Genomic DNA, 21,445 nt, shown 5'->3' on the forward strand with positions numbered 1-21,445 from the left:
CTTTCTTTTCGCTAAAACATTAATTCATCTCCTTATTCCCCTCACCCATTCCCCCACTGCCCCTCAGCTTGTATGTCTGACTTCTCTCCTGTCACTCATTCTGATGTTTCCATCCTCCTGTCCAAATCTCATCCTACTGCTGCCCCTTCTGATCCACTCCCCACCCTTCTTATTAATTCATCTCCTTATTCCCCTCACCCATTCCCCCACTGCCCCTCAGCTTGTATGTCTGACTTCTCTCCTGTCACTCATTCTGATGTTTCCATCCTCCTGTCCAAATCTCGTCCTTCTGCTGCCCCTTCTGATCCACTCCCCACCCTTCTTATTCCGAAGATTTACCCTCTTTTCATTCCTTACTTAACCTCCTTCTTCAATATCTTTTTCTCCTCTGCTACCTTCTCTTCCGCCTTCAAGCACGCTATCATCCCTATTCTGAAGAAACCTTCTGCTAACCCCCCATCTTGCATCCAGCTTCCGTCCAATCTCACTTCTTCCATTCCTCTCTAAATTACTCAAACACTTAAGTCTATTCTCAGCTCTCTGCTTTTTTCGGTAACCTTTCTCTCCTTTCCTCCTCTCAATTTGGCTTCCGCCCTAAACACTCTTCTGAGACCGCTCTCACTTATGTTCTCAACTCCCTCCTTACTGCTCGCTACTCTAAGCAATCCTCAGTCCTCACCCTCCTCGACCTCTCTTCTGCCTTTGATACCGTTGATCACCCCTTACTTCTCAACACTCTTTCCTCTTTTGGTTTCAAAGGTTCTGTCCTCAGCTGGCTCTCCTCTTACCTTTCCTACTGCTCTTTTGCTGTCTCCTGCGGCGGTCGTACCTCCTCTACTCTTCCTTTGGACTACGGTGTACCCCAAAGCTCTGTTCTTGGCCCTTTCCTGTTCTTTCTTTACACCTCCTTTCTCGCCCCCATTACCTCTTCCTTTGGAATTTCTCACCCTTTCTATGTGGATGACACCCAGCTTTTCCTTTCCTTCTCTTCCTTCACTCCTGACCTCCACCTTAATCTCGCTTCTTGTCTTACTGCCATTAAGAACTGGATGTCATCCCACTTTCAACACCGATGAGACTGAAGTCTTATTCTTCCCCTCCAATACTCTTCCCCCTCCCTCTTCCCCTCTTTTTATTCATTTTCCTCCCCTCTAATCTTCCTTTTTCTGCCTATGCTCGTAATCTATTTATTTACTTTGACTCCTCCCTCTCCTTTACCCACCATATTTCTCTTACTTCTCGCGCATGTCGCTACCACCTTTTCAAGATTCATAAAGTCCACTCTTCTCTCACCTTGCATGCCACTAAACTTTTAATATCCTCCCTCATCTTCTCTAATCTTTTCTACTGTTCTTCTCTCCTCTTTGTACTCCCTGCTTCCCATCTTGCCCCCCTCAAATCCCTCTACCACTCTGCCATCCGTACCCTCTGTCTTCTCTCTCCTCACAACTCCATCTCCTCTTAGCTTTCTTACCTTGGCTGGCTCTTCTTTCACTCCCAACTTAAATTTCACTTCCTCTGTCTTGTCCTTAAATCTCTTCACAATCTTGCTCCCCCATATCTCTCCTCTTTCCTTTGAATCTACACTCCCTCTGCTCTCTCCGATCTGCCGATCTCTCCCTACTCTGTTCCCCAACCCCCATGTGCCTCCTCTCGTTTCCGTTCCTTTCATCTCCTTGCCCCCCTACACTGGAACTCCCTACCTCGCTCTATCTGCTCCATCCCCACCTAGTCCTTCTTCCGTACTTCCTTGAAATCTCTTCTTCCCCACTCCCCACCTTGATACACCTATCCCCACCTTTCACCTGCCTCTTTCGTCCCTCATGCCCTCCCCTTCTTACCTTTCTATTCCTGCTCAATTTCCCTTATGTTTCCTCCCCTCCTCTCGCATCTTCATTCTATTCCTCTGGCTCCCTCTTCCTTCCCCTTCTTCACCCCTCCTTTCTGCTTTATCTTCATAGGCAAATTATTCTACTTACTGGTTTTGTAATTTTCTTCTACTGTTTCATCTTCAATGTATTCTTGTTATAATGTAAAGTGCTTTGGCGTAAAGCGCTATATAAACATAATAAATACGAATACATGATTTTATTCCTTTTAACATAGCAACGTATGTCAAAAAAATCATCTCTTGTGAGTGTGCATGCATTATAAACTCCATTCCGAAGGTATTGGCCTTCAGATACTGAACAAACTCAGTGAGCTTCCTCAAATGTCCCTGCCATACCATGAAGACATCATCAATATATCTGACCCACAATTTAATCTTGGATCTAAATTCCGTTTCAGCATAGACATGGAGATCTTCAAAGTACCCCAAAAAGAGGTTTGGCAGGACTGGGGCATAATTCGCCCCATCGCCAATCCCCTGGTTTGCGTAACGTGAATGCTAACAGTTCCTTCAGCATAATAGAGTGTAAGAAATAGGATGCAGATCTATTGGCGTACACATATTCAATAGTCTTAATGGCAGGAACGTGCTTGATAGATGTATATAGTGACTTGATATCCAAGGTAACGAGAATACAATCATCCATCCACTCATAGTTCTCCAAAATGTGTAGAAACTCTATGGTGTCTCAAGTATGCCGGTAGTTTAGTTACTTCTTTATTAATAATGCTGTCAACATACTAGGAGTATTTTTCAGTCACCCAACCAATTCCACTCACAGTAGGTCTACCCTCCGGTATTGTATCATAGGCCTAATGGACTTTTGGCAAGAAATTGATTGTTGAGGTTCTTGGTTTTAGCGGTGTTAGGAATTTATCGTCCTCGGTGAGGAGACCAGTTCTCGCCCATTTGAGAATGAGTTCCCAGTTTCTCTCATGGTTTTTGCATTACTTTCAGATTTTACCTTAACATAGCACCTTAGTGCATTCCTGTCCATGACTACCACATTTCCCCATTTGTCAGCCTGTTTTATGATAATTGCGGTGTCGTCTTTCAATTTTTTAAAGCTTGTCTTTCTAAATTAGTCATATTATGCCGTATACGGATAGCCTCATCCTTATCAATAAGGGCATTAATGTCTCTCGTTTCCGCTTGTTGACACAGTTCGATAACATTCTCTGTCCCCAAGAAAGGGGTAAACCACAATCTGTCCTTCAATCTCAATATTGGTCAGATGCTTAGGATCAATTTATAATTCGCTCAAATGGTCAAAACTGGAAAAGAAGTCGTCCTCCTCCTCAAGACTCCTTAACAGGTGTATGTCTTCAATGTCCGAGATTAATAAGTCACTACCTGGTTCATTAGGAAAACAAAAGATACAAATGAATAGGTCCAAGGATGCTAGGCTCAGAACAACACCTCCACATGTATTATCAAACTCTGCATTGCTAAGGAAGGAATCACTCTTCAATAGTATGTTGTAGAGATAAATCTCATTTTTTTGTATTAAAGTTGTGTGCAAAAAGACATAAATCCAACATTTAGAGAAATTAAGACATCAAAATGGTTTGCTAAAACAGAACAATCAGACAATAAAACAGAAAGATATTTACAACACACAGTGCCAAAAAAAACATTTTTTGGGACAATCTCCAAATTGTGTGTGTGTAACAAACCCGACTCCTATTAGGATTTGCCAAGAAATTCACATATTGCAGTGTACATATTCAAGTCAACATTTGTGGAAAACACATAGAACAATGGTGGGTACACAAAATTATTTTTCTAGCGTAAACAGCATTAATGTGCTGTAGTTTTGGGGGGAGTAGTGAGTCTACACCAGGTGTTTCAGCCGTTTCTAGGTGGGCTAGGTGTGCCTCATCTTTAACACGGCCTTCATCAGGACGGAGTTCTGTGTAGATTGACGTCTGTGCTGCAGGGGAAGGAGACTACAGTCAGGGGGGTGTCTGAGCCAAAATGATTTAGTTTGAGTGAATCACGTGTGGTTGATGTAAAATCAAAAAGCACATAGCTTACCTATGGGTTAATAGATTTCACAGGCGCTAAATTTGAGATCTGCTAGCCGCATGGGCTGGTCTCTGTATGGTCCTGTTGCAAATATCAGAGAACGAGAGAAGCAAAGGGAGGTTGAAGCTAAACATGTCCCCGTTTAAAAAGGCATGAAAAAAAGTTTTTTATTATATGCAGGGAAACAAATCTTACCTCTCGCTGGAGGTCGAAAAATGCTGATCCAGGGTGGTATCAGTGGGAAACAGACACGGCTTGCACAGCTAAAAAATATATATGGCTCAAGGTGAGTGTGGTTACCTAGTAACAACTGTCTCATATATATATAGCAGTAAGTGCAGGGTTTATTTTAAAGTACCTGTGAGGGTTGCAGCATGGGCAGCCTGTCTGCCAAAAAAGTACGAGCTGGAGCTCCTCAGGCTGCTGTGTCACAGTTGAGACTGCAGGGGCCTGACTGCAAAGCGTTGGTAACACTGTTGCTAGGTCCCTGTAGGTATTCATATGTCAGCCATCTTGGAATGGCCCTAGGATCGAGTGAGAAACAAAATGATGGATTCTGCTCCATCCGGGGGGCACAAAAAAAGCTCAATCAATTATGTTTGTGATTAGTGTCAACGCGTGTCTAAAAAGTTAATTTAGACAATATCGTTGACAAACGGTTGTCATGGCAACCGTAAGCATTGCGGGGTGGCATTGGTTTTTAATACTCTGAGACAACATAGCTAATGGCCCCATGAGGTTGTGATTACCGAAAATACTTCATTTCAATATGTTGTGGCATGGATCACAAAATGTTTGTGTCTCAGGAATCTCAGCAGAGAAAAACCATAATTAAGTAGGTGGACAGTTTGTATTGTATTACTAACAGCCCGAGAGGGTGAGAATTAGGGCGTGTCGCCTGGAAACTTAATACATAGTTGCATAATGACAGAAAACATTTGGAATTAACAAAGAAAGTATAGTTTTTCATGTAAGTGATTTCATACATTGACCAAAAAAAACAGTGTCATAATGTCTACTGACTTCTGCATTTCATGAAATGAAAAATGATCATAGTGTTAAGAAGTTCATAGCTCATACTCAATCATTGGGCACATGTCATTACAGGAAAGACTTCCATTCAACTGACACATTTAGACCAGCCTGAACGGAGTTAAGTCTGTGGACCCACCGTTGTTCTAATTGGGTCAGCATTTTGTTCAGATCCCCCCCACGCTTTGCTGGTTTCACTTTTTGGAGGACAAACCATCTTAGATCAGTATCACTATGGTTCTTACTGATAAAATGCTCTACTAGGGGCTTGTCTGCTACCTTCTTCCCGATACAGGAACGATGTTCAGAGATGCGCATTTTGATGGCACGTGTGGTTTTTCCTATGTAGAGGAGTTTACAAGGGCATTGTATTACATATATGACACCCTTCGTGTTGCAGTTTGTAAAATCTTTCATTGTCTATTTAACTTGTGCATGTTCGAAAGATTTCTTTTGTAGGGTCAAAGGGCATGCCACACATTGACCACATTTGTGATGTCCAACTATCGGAGGTAAATCCCATAGTGTGTTCTGTGTTTGTGGGGGTGGCTCTATGAAGGTGTGTACTAGAGCGTCTCTTAGATTTCTGTTTTTCTTGAAAGCAAAACATGGCACATTGTGCAGAGTGCCGGGGTGTTTCACCAAATGCCAGTTCTTGATGGTTTTCTGGATCAATAGGCTCAAGGGTCCAAAAGTGGTGACACATACCAGTCTTCCCAAATCTTTTTTCGGTTTGTTTTCCAAACAGATTTCTCTAAGTGTATGTTTGGCTCTCTTTTTGGCTTGGTTGATGGCCTTTTTTGGATAGCCTCTCTCTGCAAGTGTTGGGTTAGTCCTTCCGCATGTTGATGGAATTTTGCCAGGTCTGAACAATTTCTTCGTATACGCAAAAATTGTCCGCAAGGTAAATTGTACTTTAATCCCATCGGATGATAACTTTGGAAGTGCAACAAAGTGTTGCGGTCTGTGGGTTTTCGAAACAACTCAGTTTTTAGTCGATCCCTGGTCTTGTAGATTTGCAGATCCAAGAAATCTATTTGTGGTGGTCCCAATGCATGGTAAAATTAATGTGAGTATTTCTTAAGTTGATCCAACTGTGGAACTGTTGTAGTTCCAAAGGTGTCCCCTGCCATATAATAATCACGTCGTCAATGTATCTCTTCCATAATGAGATGTTTCCTAGGAAGGGGTCGTCTGGCGTGAAGACATGGTTCTTTTCGTAGCGGGCCATATATAGATTGGCAATGTCCGGGCCGAAAGTAGCGCCCATACTCACACCTTTAGTTTGTTTGTAGATTTGGTTCTGGAACAGGAAGACATTTTCAGACATTGCCAATCTAGTGCACTCAAGGATGAAATTTGTGGGGATAGAATCTAAGTCTTCTCTGGTGTTCAGGATGTCACGAATGGCTTCTAGACCTTCTTGTTGTGGTATCGATGTATATAGAGCCTCGACATCCATTGTGACAAGGAGGCTATCGGTGGTGAGGATGATGTCGAAGGCTGGGATGCGTGGGTTGGTTTTGTTCAAGAACATCTTCTCATCTTCACATATCCAACCTTGCGTGACCATACTAGCTGGTTTTAAAAAAGACAACTTCTACAGCGATAACCTTGACAAAGAAGAAAGGATTGCTATGAGAAATTTGGAAACCGACAGATCAATCACAATCAAGCCCGCAGACAAAGGGGGCGGCATAGTCGTTTGGGATACCTCTGATTACAACATTGAGTGCCTACGACTACTGGGCGATCGACAAGCTTACCTACCTTTGGAATACAACCCTACCAAGGTCCTCCAAGACGAAATTGCAAGCCTCACTCAACACGCCCTCACGCAAGGTTGGATATGTGAGGATGAGAAGATGTTCTTGAACAAAATCAACCTACGCATCCCAGCCCTCTATATCATCCCAAAGATGCAAAAAAAATTCAGAAAAACCGCCCGGTAGACCGATTGTATCGGCGTGTGAATCCCTCCTGGAACCTTTGTCCCTTTACACAGACTATTTTCTAAAACCTTTTGTAATCAAAATGCCCTCCTACCTAAAGGATACCACACACACTATTAACTTACTTGACGACATCATCCTCATCACCGATAGCCTCCTTGTCACAATGGATGTCGAGGCTCTATATACATCGATACCACAACAAGAAGGTCTAGAAGACATTTGTGACATCCTGAACACCAGAGAAGACTTAGATTCTACCCCCACAAATTTCATCCTTGAGTGCACTAGATTGGCAATGTCTGAAAATTGCTTCCTGTTCCAGAACCAAATCTACAAACAAACTAATGGTGTGAGTATGGGCGCTACTTTCGCCCCGGACATTGCCAATCTATATATGGCCCAATACGATAAGAACCATGTCTTCACGCCAGACGACCCCTTCCTAGGAAACATCTCATTATGGAAGAGATACATTGACGACGTGATTATTATATGGCAGGGGACACCTTTGGAACTACAACAGTTCCACAGTTGGATCAACTTAAGAAATACTCACATTAATTTTACCATGCATTGGGACCACCACCAAATAGATTTCTTGGATCTGCATATCTACAAGACCGGGGATCGACTAAAAACTGAGTTGTTTCGAAAACCCACAGACCGCAACACTTGGTTGCACTTCCAAAGTTATCATCCGATGGGATTAAAGTACAATTTACCTTACGGACAATTTTTGCGTATACGAAGAAATTGTTCAGACCTGGCAAAATTCCATCAACATGCGGAAGGACTAACCCAACGACTTGCAGAGAGAGGCTATCCAAAAAAGGCCATCAACCAAGCCAAAAAGAGAGCCAAACATACACCTAGAGAAATCTGTTTGGAAAACAAACCGAAAAAAGATTTGGGAAGACTGGTATGTGTCACCACTTTTGGACCCTTGAGCCTATTGATCCAGAAAACCATCAAGAAGAACTGGCATTTGGTGAAACACCCCGGCACTCTGCACAATGTGCCATGTTTTGCTTTCAAGAAAAACAGAAATCTAAGAGGCGCTCTAGTACACACCTTCATAGAGCCACCCCCACAAACACAGAACACACTATGGGATTTACCTCCGATAGTTGGATATCACAAATGTGGTCAATGTGTGGCATGCCCTTTGACCCTACAAAAGAAATCTTTCGAACATGCACAAGTTAAATGGACAATGAAAGATTTTACAAACTGCAACACGAAGGGTGTCATATATGTAATACAATGCCCTTGCAAACTCCTCTACATAGGAAAAACCACACGTGCCATCAAAATGCGCATCTCTGAACATCGTTCCTGTATCAGGAACAAGGTAGCAGACAAGCCCCTAGTAAAGCATTTTATCAGTAAGAACCATAGTGATACTGATCTAAGATGGTTTGTCCTCCAAAAAGTGAAACCAGCAAAGCGTGGGGGGATCTGAACAAAACGCTGACCCAATTAGAACAACGGTGGGTCCACAGACTTAACTCCGTTCAGGCTGGTCTAAATGTGTCAGTTGAATGGAAGTCTTTCCTGTAATGACATGTGCCCAATGATTGAGTATGAGCTATGAACTTCTTAACACTATGATCATTTTTCATTTCATGAAATGCAGAAGTCAGTAGACATTATGACACTGTGTTTTTTTTGGTCAATGTATGAAATCACCTACATGAAAAACTATACTTTCTTTGTTAATTCCAAATGTTTTCTGTCATTATGCAACTATGTATTAAGTTTCCAGGCGACACGCCCTAATTCTCACCCTCTCGGGCTGTTAGTAATACAATACAAACTGTCCACCTACTTAATTATGGTTTTTCTCTGCTGAGATTCCTGAGACACATAAACATTTTGTGATCCATGCCACAACATATTGAAATGAAGTATTTTCGGTAATCACAACCTCATGGGGCCATTAGCTATGTTGTCTCAGAGTATAAAAAACCAATGCCACACCGCAATGCTTACGGTTGCCATGACAACCGTTTGTCAACAATATTGTCTAAATTAACTTTTTGGACACGCGTTGACACTAATCACAAACATAATTGATTGAGCTATTTTTGTGCCCCCCGGATGGAGCAGAATCCATCATTTTGTTTCTCACTCGATCCTAGGGCCATTCCAAGATGGCTGACATATAAATACCTACAGGGACCTAGCAACAGCGTTACCAACGCTTTGCAGTCAGGCCCCTGCAGTCTCAACTGTGACACAGCAGCCTGAAGAGCTCCAGCTGGTACTTTTTTGGCAGTCAGGCTGCCCATGCTGCAACCCTCACAGGTACTTTAAAATAAACCCTGCACTTACTGCTATATATATGAGACAGTTGTTACTAGGTAACCACACTCCCCTTGAGCCATATATATTTTTTAGCTGTGCAAGCCGTGTCTGTTTCCCACTGATACCACCCTGGATCAGCATTTTTCGACCTCCAGCGAGAGGTAAGATTTTTTTTCCCTGCATATAATAAAAAACTTTTTTTCATGCCTTTTTAAACGGGGACATGTTTAGCTTCAACCTCCCTTTGCTTCTCTCGTTCTCTGATATTTGCAACAGGACCATACAGAGACCAGCCCACGCGGCTAGCAGATCTCAAATTTAGCGCCTGTGAAATCTATTAACCCATAGGTAAGCTATGTGCTTTTTGATTTTACATCAACCACACGTGATTCACTCAAACTAAATAATTTTGGCTCAGACACCCCCCTGACTGTAGTCTCCTTCCCCTGCAGCACAGACGTCAATCTACACAGAACTCCGTCCTGATGAAGGTCGTGTTAAAGATGAGGCACACCTAGCCCACCTAGAAACGGCTGAAACACCTGGTGTAGACTCACTACTCCCCCCAAAACTACAGCACATTAATGCTATTTACGCAAGAAAAATAATTTTGTGTACCCACCATTGTTCTATGTGTTTTCCACAAATGTTGACTTGAATATGTACACTGCAATATGTGAATTTCTTGGCAAATCCTAATAGGAGTCGGGTTTGTTACACACACACAATTTGGAGATTGTCCCAAAAAATGTTTTTTTTGGCACTGTGTGTTGTAAATATCTTTGTTTTATTGTCTGATTGTTCTGTTTTAGCAAACCATTTTGATGTCTTAATTTCTCTAAATGTTGGATTTATGTCTTTTTGCACACAACTTTAATATAAAAAAATGAGATTTATCTCTACAACATACTATTGAAGAGTGATTCCTTCCTTAGCAATGCAGAGTTTGATAATACATGTGGAGGTGTTGTTCTGAGCCTAGCATCCTTGGACCTATTCATTTGTATCTTTTGTTTTCCTAGTTAACCCTCCTGGGTAGAATAGGTTCCACACCAGGAGCCCTATTTTTTGATTCTACTATCTGGTTCATGGCGCCTTCGCGTATACATATCAGATAATTTATGATGAAAGAATTTAAGTTTGAGTTTTCTTGCAAATTTAAACAGGTCTGTTTGAACAGTTACCCAATCATTCTTAGACGGGCGGGCGAAGGAAAGCCCTTTTTTAAGACTGCTTCTAACTTTGCCAACTCTCAATGTGAAAGGTTCATCGCAAGACTCACTCCTTGGACGGGCGCTGCTATTTCTGTATCCAGACTCTCGCGACTCTTGTTTGCGGATCTGTGTCTATCTCCTCTACCTCGGTTATTGCCTCAACAGCCTCTTTTACCCCAGGTTTGATTAAAGTATTTGTGATGAGTGGGTTACAAAACCTTACCCGTGTTATTTTTAGACAGTACCCCCTAGTCCCGTCATTTTATGCCATCTCGGGATCACTTTCAGGGTCTGAACTGACTGGGGACACCTACAGAGTACCTTCCTTAGACACATTTGCACTCCCTTCATCATATTTGGTCTGAAAGATATAAACTCGATAATCACGTTCATCTGGAAAACCTACAGGCTTTACGTAATTTTTATCATTCTGATGCAACATCAGGATCTCAAACATCTTTTTGTAATTCTTCTCCACGGTTACTGGTACTGCATTCATATTTTTGATTTCCATCTTAACTTCATCTATCTGGGTAACCACCCTATTGTGTTTTCTTTGGTGTAGGGAGCTGCAAAATGTCTGAGCAATGGGAGGCCTTAATTGATTTCACAGAAGAGGACATTGTAGCTTTAGATATAATTGATGTTGCTGGCCAATGCCTTTATCAACTTTGGATTTGGAGGGGGTGCTGTTGAGCAGCCAAGAGTAATGGCTGCCTGTAAAGACTGGAGGGGGGTGTCTGTACTCCTGCTCTATATATGACAGAGAAGAGTGGCACAGAGGACCCCAGCCAAGATTCTCTATTTGGTAGCTATGGTTGATGAATCAAGGCCTAAATTTCAGGAGGTGATGCAGGCTGGTTCTTAAGTACAGTGTAGTCCCCAAGCACCCACAAAGGAATGTCCTCACACTGTATTAGTGAAAACACAGTTCTTTATATAAATAGGATTCTGGTTATGTACACAATCACAATAACACACTTTGTGCTCAGTTAATCTAAAATGGCAAATATATACACAGTTCTACGTGGTGCCACAGTTACTATGAGATTTCATTAAATTGCATCAACTGTACTTAGTTTAAATGTCACACAAATCAAGTAATAAAGTGAACCAACAATAGACATAGGAGGAAACGCAGTTGGTTAGAACAAATAGGCAGGATACTGGCCCTGTTTACTTAGCCGCAGTTCTGTGCGGCGATTCCCCCACCTGAGCAACCTGTAAAGTAAAGATGTACTACAAGCACAGTCCATATAGTCTTATTTACTTGTAAATAGTTTTACAACCCCAATGTACCTGGAATAGCAGAGTTTGACGTTGGGTCATCGACGTATCCTTCTTGAGCAGCCCCCTTTAGGGCAGGAGCCACGGATCGTCGAGATGGCGAACAACAGCGTTGAGGCAGCTTTGGTCCTGGCAGTGCTTGTTGACGATTGGTCGTGGAAGTCCTGCAAAGATGAGGCGTGCGGGGCACGTCGGCGTCAATAGTTTTTTCCTGCTAAGAGTCTATGAAGAACTTTGGCCCAGCAAGAGCGTCAAGTCGTCCCGCGTCTCTGCGGTCTTCGGGTGGCAGGAAACCCACCTGTGGATGCTCCTCGGCTGCCTCGACTTTCTCCTGCAGGACAAAGCGGTCGACGGTGCAGGCGAGAACATCCTTGGATTCAAAGTGTCTTAATCAGGTGGAGCGTTGCGGCTCTGGTCGTCGGCGGCATGGCGTCATTCGGTCCCCATTTCTGGGCAGCACGGCTTTGACAGGCCTCCAGCGGTTATGGCAAACCTGCGAACCCTGGTCGATGACGGTGGACGGAATGTCTGGTGCTTCTCTTCGTTCTCCTCGGCAGTCCCCTTCTCGGCAGCCTGTCAATGGTCTGAATTCCAGGGTGCTTCGGCAAAGGTTAGCGGTGCACAATGTTCCCTCGTAGTTCGGGAAGAGGTCTCCTAGCCAGGTCCTCTCTCGGATCAGTCTTGACATCACGGCGGCTTTCAGATTGCAGTAAAGGTAACAGCAGTCAAGCTTCTTCTTCGGGCTCGGTGGTCGAGATCAAGCATCAGTTTCGACTTCAGCTTCTGAACGATTTCTAGCAGTGACAGGCCCCCATATATACTGTTCTGACTCTCATTGATTTTGCTGGGTCACACTCAGGCAACCAATCATTCAGAAGGGCATTCAGCAGTCAGGCAGCCAATCAGGCTTACAGTGCATTCAGGCCATCCTCCTCCCTCTTAGACACTCACAACAAGGAATGTGTATTGGGACAAGTACCCAGCTATTCAGCACTACACACTGCATTCATACCAGTTTCGGGCAGGGCTGCCTCAGTCTTTGTGTCAGATACCAGAAACTAGACACACATAACAAGAAGTGCATATTGGTCATCCACTCCATTCACCCAGGTCCCACCGACAGGGTGTACCCACAATATACAGTTACTGGGAGGGCTCCAGCCAGTCTGGCCTGGACTTCCCCACAATACCATATATGGAACTTCCACCCAACAGCCAGTCAGGGGGAAGGGACAGAGGCATGGCTTCCCAGGACTTTGGGGAAAAACAAGGTAACGGGCAATGGAAAGCAAGAGGCCACAGGGGCCATCTTGTTTCCCATCAGGAATCAATTGATTCCAATGGCAGGGCCTGGGTAGCCCCAAAATGGAGGATACACAGAGCACCTGTCAAATTCAGCATGGAGCTGTCACCAGCCCATATCCTGCTCTGTGGGTCATACACACAGGTGCCCAAAAACATACACTAGGGGCACAAGGTTGTACCCCTACCCATGGGTGTCATAAGGGTATCCCAAGGGTCTGTACACCAAACCAAAAATAGGAAGAGCTGCACGACCAGGAGTCCCACATGGACTCCTGGGCAGAAAACAATACAGAACACACATGAAAAATGACTACAGGACAAGGAGAGGGAGGCACTGTCCCTTGTTAAGCGGCTTCACTTCAACACTACAGCTAAGTCAATGCCTAGTCTGGGATGCTGAGGGAAACCCTTATTGATATATTTTTAGGTCCAGTTCATGTACTCTGGATGACAACCCTTATATAACACCCCTCTCTTAGAATCCCCCTGACCCCACTGAGCCAGGAAGTAGTTCTGTTTTGCAAATTTAAAAGGTTTATTTGAGAAATATAACAATATATATCTATCACACTTTTACAATAAATTAACATTGGATATCACACTTAAAATATAACAGTGATCAACAATGGATAATGTTCTACTGGTAAACTGATTTGGTTACTTAGAAGTAGGATAGAGGATGAGGTAGCTGAAATGCTTTATGGTTTCAAGGAAATGCAAGGTGGAATAAATGCAGTACAGAAAATAAACTGATATGGTTTCACAAGAGATATGTTCACTTTTCCCCTCGTGGCAATTCACCCCCCCCCCCCATATGCAATGCAAGGAGATGAAAGTAACACACACAGTCTTCAGGAATACAATCAAATACAATACGGAATTCAGTTCCCCCCCCCCCCCCAGCAAGCTTGGACAACAGGTATGCTTTTTAAAACATGGGCAAGAGTGCTTTGTAATGTGGTGGCAAGGAAGTGAAAAATGCTAAATTGCTTTTAATTCCCTATAGGAGGTTCAGGGTGAGTGGTAGACACTTTAAATCAGTTCAGGTCAGCCCGAACAATGGTTCAGGGATGGTTATTAGGTTGCAAACGAATTTTAGCAGTTCAGGCAAAAGCGGCTATCTTTTTACAGATGACGAAATCAGGCCAAATCACGGTAAATTTTGCGAGTGCGTAAATCGCGATTGCGGTAAAAGTATAAGGAGTAGGAAGTCGGTTCTAGGCTTGTTGGAAAGCTTAGATTCTTAAATCTCGTTCCTAGGACAAACGGTTCCAGACATACGGACGATTTTGTGAAGGTAGTTTTTCAGATTTAAAGTAAACTCAAAATGACAGGTGACAGCTTGCAGCTGCAGAATTGACAGGTGACAGTTGTGCAGCTTTAAAAATGACAGATGACACGATTTCTAGGAGGCTGTTCTAATTAGGTTAAAATAGTTTGGATTAGATTATTTTAACTAAGAGATTGGGTTCTGCACAGTTCTGGCGGATACTCACTCCTAATTTTGAAATGAATGGGCCTCGTCACGGATCTGGTCAACACGTCCAGCGGCGGTTCTCCCTGCTTGGCGGGCCAATCAGGCACCGGTTCTGCTCACAGCGATCTGGATCTCTGGTTCTGCTCACAGCGGTCTGGGTCTGGTCTGCGGTTCCGGCAAAAGTTTGTGGCAAAGAATTCAAACAGCTCGCCCGGCTGTTGAATAGTTTGGTTAGGTTTGCTGGATTCTGAAGGCCTGCTGAGAATACTTTTGCTTGCAGTGGGCCTTCTAGGTTCAAAGTTCTGTAGTCTATGGGTCCCTGGTTCTGGTCTCTGTCTGGATGGGATGTCGGCCGTCAAAATGCTCCGCAGAAATGGAAAATGAATCTCTCTACCTGTCCCAGCAGTCTCTTTTTATGTGTTTTGGAAGTGGGTGTGTGCGTGGCATAACTGAGCCTGCCCCTCTCTTGATTTGATTGGTCAATAGATCCTTTGGTCCCTGATTTGGGAAGGGATGGTGTGTCAGAGTGATGTCATTTTTATGACCTGCAGAAATGACACTCCCCTGGTCAATGTGCACACAAATCTATTTCTGATCCAAATACATATTTCCCAGGTACACAAGTGGTTGACATTACATGTACATATTACACCTTGCTTAAGGTAGTCTCTGTTCCGACTCTGGCGTTCCTAGGAGCTTGCATTCAAAAATGGCAACTTATTTTCAATTTTAGTGGGTTTTGCAACATTGGTTTTTCATCAAAAATTATACAAAGGTACATTTCCCTTCCACATATATCCCAGTAATTTTCCATGTCTCTAGCTTAAATACAGTGTCTACAATATTCATAATTAGCCGGGTTTGGTCCTAGAACACCGTAGAAATTGGAGTTTGGACTTGTGAGGGCATTTTTCATACTAAGACTCTCAAAGTTGTACATTCCTATCATTTGGTTACAATAAGTTATCACTGTTTCTATAAAATATATATTTGTTGCAATTCAACTCCCCAAAGTGTTTGGGTCCGCCTCCAGAAGTCTGGGTGGGTCAGTGATCACATGTCTCTCCTTGCTGGCAGAGGGCTGTTGACAGGAAACACTCAAAATTAACATACCCCATTCAACTGAAAGGGGCTATTGTCTCTCTCCTCCAGGCTGAAGGGGAAACTCACTCAGAAGGGCCATGTGATATCCTGCCTCCTGTTGTGAGTCTCTGGGGTGTTAAGAGTTCTCAGCCTCTTGGCCTCTGGGAACAGCAGGTGGCTAAGATTTTTTAATTAACCCACAGGCTTTGAAGTCCAGTTGACTCAGGTCCCTTTGTCAGCCAGTTCTCCTGTCAGAGTTTAGACCGCTAGCGCTGCCTTGTGGAATTTGTCGGTACTGCATCCATTTTTGGGATCTGTCTTGAATTACTGCATTTCAATAGAGTGGTCTTTTGCTTGATAGAATAGGACCCTTGCTTAACATTGTTTTGATGGCATCCTTACAGTAGAGTGGTGATGTGGAACCCCCCACAAGAAGGTTGTATCTTTGGAATGGTCTTGTGCCAACTGCGCAGTTCTCCTGGACACTGGGATGGACTGATGGGCGGCGGCAGCTCATCCCCACATCTACCCAGTCTATTGATTCAGCACGGGTCAAAACCCTTCACACTCTCCAATGCATTTCCAGCATCACACTGCCTAGCTGTACAGCTCCGCATCACAGTGTAATATCTAGCTACAGAGGCAGCGATATTTAGCCTATAATGAGCTACATATATATATGGCGGAGCTAGTGAAGCTCTGGGGCAGAACCAGTCCATAGTAAGAGCCCCCAGCGGCCCAGGACGCGGAGCTACAGCTGCTGGTGCTGCAACTGGCTCGCTTGCAGAGCGGATGTCATAGGCCGGCTGGCCTACACTCCGAGATCCCATACTGTGGGTGCGGTGAAATTCATCCTGTGGTTCCGGCCTGTTGCTGCTGGCTGACAGCATTGGTGCACCGGCCCTGTGGAGGCACATATCCTTTCCCTGGCCCGGAGCCCCCGATCGGAGGGATTGAGAAGAATTTGCCAGCCCCTCCCTCTGGAGAGGATGACGAGGGGCCGTATTCCGGTCGCTGCTGCGTCCCTGTGGTGAGGGAACTCCAACTTTGCAGCGGCCTAGACTGATGGAGCGTGGAAATCCAGACTTCCAAAGGCCTGCCCAGGCAGTGATTGAAAGGGCAGCAGAGGGATTGGCGCAGAACCCACACCGCCATAGTTAGAGGTGAGAAACCCCTCCTCCCCAGCCATACTACTTTGGCCCACGGATCGGCCCGGCGCTTGTATCCAAGCCTCTGGAGCCATAGCCCCTCGTCAGCTGGTGCCAACTCTCTGGCCACTGCAGATGAAGCCGTGGCGGATGGGGAGCCCGGCCTGGATCTCATTCCCCCCTGAACATCAGCGCCCCACTGCTGCACAAGACAAACCAGGGGATAGAGAGGTCCCCATCAATGCTTAAGTACGTTCTGGGTCCTCAAATCCAGTGAATTGGCCCGGGAGCGGGTGCAGCTATATAGGGGAAATATCACCTTCACCTCATCCAGCCAGCTGATTCAGTGTTTAACCTGTAGGGCTGTGGCACCAAAATCCGGCGTCCTGATAGCCGAATGTTGTGCAAGCTGCCCCCATTCCAGAATATAGTATACCCCTGAGTAATTGCGCCTCAGCCATATGGAGAGCGGGCAAAAGTTACATTGGTGTGTGCTATGCACCTGGGGTACCTGCCCCTGGTTCTGGGAGATGCCCCTTTAACCACCCGCGGCAGTCGGATAGCTCCCGTCCTGAGTGGAGAACTTGTTTCCCCCAACCTACAGTGTGACTGGGCCCTGCTCATACTTGCTACCGGATACCTGGTAAAAGACCCCGGTATCCCACCATGACCCGAGAATCAGGTGGGGGAAAAGTCAGGCGCCATGGATAAATATGCAAGGTCATCACCCAGGGGTGAACAGATGCAATCATGTCAAGCTCTAGGGGAACCAGCCATGCCAGCCCCAGGGCCCGCTCCTACGTCGGATCTGACTAGCATGATGGAAGCAATGGCGAAGGGATTTGCTACTGTACATGAGAAGCTTGATGATATAACTGCAAATGTGGCATCCATGTGTTCTCAGCTGGCTCACGAGGGAGCTCGAATTACGGAGGCAGAAACCAAAATAGGGGCCACCGAGGACGATGTGCATGCGCTTCAGGAGACCCTGGCTACTCTCACCAGAGAGATTAAATATGTCAAAAACAAATGCGGTGACCTCAAGGACATTGCGTTATCGCCCCTTGATGCCCAGACCAGGGTGAAACTCGATAGTCCCATCACGGTTGAAGAAATTATGGCAGCCATTGCCAATTTACCCAAAGGGAAAGTTCTGGCCCCTGATGGCCTCACTTCAGAGTTCTAGCAGGAATAGGCAGCTGAAGTGGCCCCCACTGTCCTCACGGTATGGGAGGAATCTCTTTGTGATTTGCTGCTGCCGAAGTTGCTTCGAGAAGCTGTGATTACAATACTCCTTAAACCAGATAAGCCTAGTAACCAATGCGGCTCCTACAGGCATCTGTCCCCCATGAATTGCGACACCAATATCCACGCTAAGGTCCTTGCCAATCTCCTACTCCCTTTGATGCCATATCTGGTCCATCCTGATCAAGCTGGAATCCTACTCGGAAGATTCACATTGCTGAGTATCAGGCTCAACGTTATGGCCAGGATAGACACCCAGGCTGAGGCTGTGGCAGTAAATATTGACGCTCAAAAGGCTTTTGATATGGTGTCATGGGAATTCTTACTGGTCGTACTGGGAAAGATGGGGTTAGGCCCGACCATGATACGCTATATCAAATTGTTGTACTCACAACCACAAGCCAGGGTGCTAGTTAATTCATGCATGTCCAAGCAGTTTCAGTTGGGAAGAGGCACCAGACAGGGCTGCCCCCTCTCCACTATTCTTTTTGCTCTTGCTATCAACTTGGATAGCTTCCCTGGCTCAATTCGCATAATTCTGTTGCAAGCCCAGAGCGTTTTGGATTATCCCCCTCCCCATGTCAAGTTTGAAGCGCTAGCGGCAGGACGCACGGACCTTAAAACAATACTACTTAACCACAATATACAGAAGACTGCCATATGACCCGGTCTCCTCCATGCTGAGGGCGTGTTGGACAATTTTCACCCACACAGTGGCAGACCGCCTGTATTACTGATGGCTCCCACTGTGGAAGCTCCCCGAGCTAAGGCCATCGTGGGATGGAGCAATTCAAGTCCAGTAGGAGGGATTGGGCTATAGAGCATTGGCAAACCTATTTCCAGACGGGACCTGTAGTGGTACACGGGCAGCAAGAGAGATCTATTTGGGAAAAATCGTGAGATCATTAAAATCGCTTGACGAAGAAGCGTGGTGGTCCCTTCTGGTGAGTGGTGAAAAAACACAGTGAGTGATTGCAGTAACTTCATTCATGAAAAATATCGGTCTGGAAAACCTAGACAGTTAATCAGGGCTTTTCACTGGAAGAAGACAGCTGGAGGCTGGATTATGAAGAATGATGGATTTTATGCAAAAAACAAGATCATCCAGCATGGATTTTCTCGATTTCTTTCTTTTGTAAAAATTGTAATACAATTAATACAAATAAAAAAAACTAATACAAAAAAAAGAAAATATACTATATTACACGCACGCCAGACTAACCAAGATGTTCCAACCTACGGAACACCACTGCCCCTGATTCTACCATATACCAGCAGATCACCTACATATGTTTGGAGTGTCCCCAGTTAAGAATTTTGGGACAAAAATCTAGATGCCACGTCTTGAGGTGGTGAGTTCCCCGCTAGAGCGGAATCCACAGCCTACATTGTTTGGTATTTGGGCTAACATTCAGTGCGAAAGATATTGAACATTTGTGAATATGGTTTGCATGATTGCCAAAAGAACCATCTTACTGAAATATAAAAATAAAAAACGAGAGAAAGAAAGGTTGCTTGCACTGAGCTGGGCACAAGAAAATGAAGATCAATATGTAAACGCCCTAGCCCCCCACAGCTAGACATAGATATATGGTCGGAATACCACTCTTATTTTGCCCGTAACGCATATGGAGAAATATACTGTACTGTGTATCCAAAGCTATAACTGCGGTGCTGGCTAACTCAAATACTGTGGACATTCTAGCACAAGACGCTACTGTGAATAGCTATGTATGTACATTGTCTGCATGATGCCATTAACTCTGTTGGACTCTCTAAAATGCCAATAAAAAATAGGTTTAAATTTTATTTTATTTTTTTAAAGTTTGAGTTGGTGAGGAGATGGGAGTAGCTTAATATGGGATGTACAGTAGAGATTTTAGACAGCCCAGAGAGAGACTGACCAGGAGAGTGTGTGAATGATTCTATGGCAAAAGAAGGAAAGCAACAGTTGGAGACTGAGGCCATCCTGTAGCAAAGATGGCTCAGTAGGCTGAAGAGATTGAGGCCTATCCACCTATGCATGCCCTTTCAGAGGGTGAGAAACAGGCACATGCTTCCCTTTTTTGAGTTTAAGGCATGGCTAGGTGCATCCAATCCCTGAACGGTGCTCAAATCATCATGTGTCTAGGACCATGTAAGTTTGACCGTGGATAAGATTATCGAGGGGTACAAGGGCACTGTAATGTGGAACGTATTCAAGATGTTAGTTCAGGGTATAAAAAGCAAAGGTTTTACCCTTGAAACCATAGCACTCCACAGGCACATGCAGTAAAGGCCTGTTTTGACACGTCCCAGAGAATGTACTTCAGCTTAGTGTTCCTTCTTTCAAGGCACCCTTCTGGGGAGGGATTGCCAATTATGGAGTGTCTGTAGGCTACTCGCAGGAGGAGGCACATCTTCTCCCATCCTTAGAGCTCACCCAAGCACTCCTCCTCTCTATGCATAATGTACAAGAGGCACCTTCCACCCACAGGGCCTTGTTGCCACCACCACAGCTTGGTGGTGGGAGCCATGCTTGTGAGTTGCTATTTTAACAGGCATGGAGGTGTCCACAGATGTCACCTACTGCCTGTATTGGCCAGATGGTTATAAATCTGGGTGAGCTGAACCTCACTGTAGTGGAGGATGCTGTGGAGGGGCATGTGCGCCTGCACCGTCCTATCCCTTTGTAACTACCTGGGCATTTGGCAAGAGGATAGGGATAGGGAAAGGGCAGGGTGGAATTGGGTGTCTAATGAGTAGGAGGGATGGTCCCCAAATATTATGGGAGTAGCCCAACAACTGTGTGACAGTGTCACAGTAAATTTCAGAAACCTCTTTCACAGCCTATTTTGTGGAAAAAATGCGACCATGCGAATAGATTGAATTTCCGGAGTTAATTTACGAGTCCATCAGAGTTAACGAAGCAACTCGGGGTTTAATTTAATGGACCAAACGTTGAACCAACAGAGCAAATGGTCTGCAGAGTTGTGATACTGTTGTCTCCTTAAGGCAGAAATCCACTCAATTGTATTCAACCTGTTCTTGCACATTTGAAGTTTTCATCCACACAAGGCAAAATGCTGCCAGCTATGAAAGGGCCCTTTGTGTTATGCCCTTTTAAGTTGTCAGAGTCCCATGCAAATTGGTGGCCATCTCTGTCCGGGAGTGGGGCTAAAGAGTTTGAGGGAGGGGCTGGTGCAAACATCATGGCAAACGAATGGACGCTGTCCCTCCATTCAGGAGTTGAAGAATTTGGCAGGGATTAGGTTGGTAGGAAGTGAGGCTAACATGGGTTCTCATTATGTGAATGACGGTTGCAACAGGGGGTGGCCATGCTGGCTTCTGCACAGACCTCCTATTCTTTTGCTCTTGAGCACTGCTGGTGTAGGATGGAAGACTAGCAAGAGCGTTGTAGGCCTCATTGATTGACTAAAGCAGCAGGTATTTTGTTGGAACAGTTTGCCTGCAACTATCCGAATGTATTCTGC

General features: G+C 44.7%; 1 protein-coding gene across 3 annotated transcripts in view; it reads left to right on the plus strand.

The window, feature by feature from the left end:
- The window catches only part of KNSTRN (kinetochore localized astrin (SPAG5) binding protein), a 566,595-nt gene that overhangs the window by 538,088 nt on the left and 7,062 nt on the right, over window positions 1-21,445 (plus strand). The gene's annotated exons all lie outside the window — the stretch shown is intronic.

This window comes from Ambystoma mexicanum, chromosome 14 (assembly GCF_040938575.1).
Source record: "Ambystoma mexicanum isolate Mex_15411 chromosome 14, UKY_AmexF1_1, whole genome shotgun sequence".
Taxonomy (NCBI): Eukaryota; Metazoa; Chordata; class Amphibia; order Caudata; family Ambystomatidae; genus Ambystoma; species Ambystoma mexicanum.